We start from the raw sequence: 4,516 nt of genomic DNA on the forward strand, positions 1-4,516 counted from the left end.
TATGAAACAAAGTGTGTATGAAATGCTGTATGGAAAATTAATTTTCTCTGTATATCTGTAAACTTTCACCCAAATCACAATAAACATTGAAAAAAAAAAAAAAAAAAGGACACTCCAGACACAGCTTTCGTTAAACAGAACTTATTGATAATAGTAAAAACGAAAAGTAAAACCATTTTCTGAACAAATTAGCTTGTTCCGTGGATATGCTTCTTAATTTGACAGATTAGATATCTCAGAAGTAACAAAATTTAAGATTAACAGGGTAAACTTAATTTCTACGAATAATTCGCTGTCGATATATAATTCTCCATATAAATTTAAAAAAAAAAAAAAAAAACCTCATTGCTGTGGAGTCTATATCTGACTCATAGCCACCCTCCTTGGGTTTCCGAGGCTGCATCTCTATAGAAGTAGATTGCCCAGTCTTCCTAGTCTGTATGAAAGAAAAACATGAACTGTTCCCCAATTCGTTAGAAATTAGAATTGGCTCTTAGTGGCACAATATATGAGGTAGGCTATACTATAAATGACATTTCTAGAAAGCCTACTTAAAACATTTTAAACAAAGCTAATATAAAAGATTACAAACTCTTCATGCCCGAATTTTTCCTTAGGGTGCATTTATAAAGCATAATTCTTAGCAGTGAACGTTGGAGCTCTCTCTACACGAAACCCTACGATGACGTAAATTCCCAATCCTTTCATTACTAAAACGTAAGATTCTATTTTTCACTTTTCCAGGGAGCAAGCCAGTTTGTTCAGAAATTGACATCCCTTCCGAACTTTTCCAAGAGAACCTTTCCAAGAGAAAATATGAACTGAGCTTAATAAAAGAATTTCAAAAACGCTCCCTGTAGTATTTCTTTTTAAAGCATTTCAGCGAAAACTGATTTGCTCTGTAAACTTTACCCAAATTGCAATAGAGTTATAAATGAATGAATAACGTATTTCATCGGTCAGTGAGTATATAAAATATTGTCAAAGCAGGAAAAGAACATGTATCCCTCTAGGACCAAGTGGATATCTTTCCCATGGTTACTAAACACAACAGAAATGCTTCCCAGAATTCTCCAAACTCCTCGTGGCTAAATGATTACAACAGGTTACATAATCCACTGTATACAAATAGATGGGACACCCAAGCCCTGAAAAATGTCAGGAACTCCCCTGACATTAAAGTGATTCCATCTCTCATCAGATCTAACCAGTTTTCATTATTAATAAGACTTTCTTATACAATGACAAATTCGAAAAATGAAAATAAAATCAGCAAGTCTTTTATTCTGTATTCACCACACACCTTAGTCTGTTAAGAAAGTTTTCCTTATTATCTTAATTTTTAAATTTTCAGTTTTTATTCAGAGTGCTAATAATTATGAAACACACATATGTGACCCTATCACCAAGTATTAACAAATATTGACATTATTTATTTTTCTTTCAGAGTTCTTATAATGTAAGAAATTAAACATTACAGTTGAACTCTGCTTTTCCCCTGGTTCATGTCCCTCCCCCTACATGAGTTTTACAGGTATCATTTAAGTCCATTTTTATTTTTGCTTTTACTATGTTTTGGGGAGCTCTGGTAGTGTAGTGACTAAGGCATTTGACTGCTAATCAGAAGGCTGATGGTTCAAACCCACCAGCCACTCCTCAGAAGGAAGAAGGGGCAATCTACTTGCATAGTGATTGTTGTTGTTGTTGTTGTTATGTGCCATCGAGTCAAACCCGACTCATAGCGACCCCTCCGCCTCAGAAACCCAAGGAGGGGTCACTTCAGATCTGATTCCACGGCAGTGAGTTTAGTTTTTTGGACCTATGTTTTAAGGACCCCTCGTGGTTCAGTGTGTAAACATCATCTCTTCTGATAGCATAGTGCTAAGGCATCTGACCCATTGCCATTGAATCTATACCAACTGGAGTAGAACTGCCCCAACTGCCCCATCGGATTTCCAAGGCTATAAATCTTTATGAAGCAGACTGCCACATTTTGCTCCCTCTGAACAGCTGGTAGGTTCCAACTGAATGCTTTAATGACTGAACCACAAAGGCTTCTTCTGTAAAGAGTCACCAAAAAAAAAAAAAAAAAAAAACTCACTGTGTAGTTGATTCTGACTAACAGTGACCCCAATTGGATTTCCAAGGCTGTAAATTTTTACAGAAGCAGATTGCCTCATCTTTATAACTCCAGAGCGGCTAGTAGGTTTGAATCACTGACCTTTTGGTTAGCAGCCAAAAGCTTTAACCACTGCACCACTAGAGCCTAGGAACTCCATGGGGCAATTCTGCCCTGTCACATGGGGTCACGATGATCACAGACTAGAAAACTCTATGGAGTAGTTCTACTGTGTATATGAATCAAAATTCACTCAGCACCTAACATCTGTGTTATAACTGCTTGATGGTATTTCTTTGAATGTATATACCACAACTTCTTTTGCCATTTCCCTACTAATGGACAGTGGGTTATTTCCAGTTTTTTACTCTTACATAAAATACAGCTTTGAATGGGTCTCCTTATGCATATATGCAAAAAATATCTTTAAAATAATATGCTGGGTCATAGAGTAGAAGTATTTTCAACGTTACTACTTGCTAAATCTCAGAAGGAAGGTTAAGCAATCTACTTCCATAGTGATACCGCCTCGGAAACCCAAGGAGGGGTCGCTATGAGTCAGGACCGACTGGACGGCACATAACAACAACAACAACTTGCTAAATTATACCAATTTACCCTATAAGGAGTAGTGATGCATTCTCTTTGCTCAACATTCTCAGCAATATTAGAATATAGTCAGACATTAAAAATATTTCCCACAGTGAAAGGTGTGACTGTAATTTACATTTCCTTAATAATTAAAGAAGTGGTGTATCCTTTCATGTTTATTAAACACTTGATTTCATCTTCTGTGAATTGCCCATGCTTCTTTTATAAGTTTGTATTAGATTATCTCTCTCAATGATTTGTAAATCTTTAGATACAGAAATCATGCCCATTAGATTGCCCAATCATCCTTCCGAGGAGTGGTTGGTGGGTTTGAACCACCAGCCTTCTGGTTAGCAGTCAATTGCCTTAGGCACTATGCCACCAGAGTGCCTAAATCTTTAGATAGTCTACTGTATTTAACTTGCAAATATTTCCTCCCAGTTGACCCTTGCCTTTCTTAATGTATTTTATCCTCTAGGTTTTAATTTGAATGCAGTAAAATTGATTTATGATCTCTGCTGTTTTGTATCATGGTTATGAAATCCTTCCTTTTCCTGGGGTCATTAAAAGTTTATTTTTTATTTCCCTTTCATAGTTTTTTTTTTTTTTTCCATGTTCTTTCTCCCCCTCCCCCATATTCAGTTAGTGCTAGAGTAGAGTAGCTCTGGGAGCTCTGGTAGCATAGTGGCTAAGACACTTGCCTGCTAACCAGATGGCTGGTGGGTTAAACCCCCCAGCCACTCCTCGGAAGGAAGATTGGGCAATCCTACTTCCGTAGTGATAACTGCCTCGGAAACCCAAGGAGGGGTCGCTATGAGTCGGGGCCGACTCGACGGCACATAACAACAACAGAGTAGAGTAACACTATTGACTTTTGCATAAAAATCTGGTCCAAAAACCTTGCTAAATTCTATTATTCTAATATTTTGTCACATTCTCTAGGATTTTCCATTTAGAAAAATATATGCAAATATTATTATTTCAAAATTTTATTTAACATTTTGATTCTTAAAAAATATCTTTATCATGGAAGTTTTCAAACAAAAAGGAAGAAAGGAACCTTGGTGCTACAGTCGTTAAGTGCTGGGCTACTAATGAAAAGGTTAGCGGTTCAAACCCCCCAGCTGCTCTGTGAGAAGAAGATGAGCAGTCTGCAGTTGTAAAGATTTATAGCCTTGGAAACCCTACAGGTCAGTTCTACCCGACTGTCATATAGGGTCCCTTTGAGTTGGAATAGACTTGATGGAAGTACATTGGTTTTTCAGTTTTCTCCCTTGGACACTTTCATTTTCCTTTTTGCTGTTTTTTTTCCCCCTCTTCTTTTTCTCTTTTCCTTGGAGTATTTTAAATCAAATCCCAGACATCATATTATTTCACCCAAAAGTATTTCAATATGTATTTCTAACATATTTGCTTTTCCTTTAAAAAAATATACATATATACCTATGTTGTTGTTGTTGTTGTTTGCCATCGAGTTGGTCCCGACTCATAGCGACCCCTCCTTGGGTTTCCGAGGCAGTATCACTACGGAAGTAGGATTGCCCAACCGTCCTTCCGAGGAGTGGCTATATACTATACATATATACATATATGTATATTGTTGTTGTTATGTGCCATCAAGTCGGACTTGACTCATAGCAACCCCTCCTTGGGTTTCTGAGGCGGTATCACTACGGAAGTAGATTGCCTCATCTTCCTTCCGAGGAGTGGTTGGTGGGTTTGAACCACCAGCCTTCTGGTTAGCAGTCAAGTGCTACCAGAGCTCCTTATATGTATGTATGTATATGTATATATGTATGTGTGTGT

This window comes from Orycteropus afer, unplaced genomic scaffold (genome assembly GCF_000298275.1).
Source record: "Orycteropus afer afer isolate SDZICR_OR568_19922 unplaced genomic scaffold, OryAfe1.0 scaffold00044, whole genome shotgun sequence".
Lineage (NCBI taxonomy): Eukaryota > Metazoa > Chordata > Mammalia > Tubulidentata > Orycteropodidae > Orycteropus > Orycteropus afer.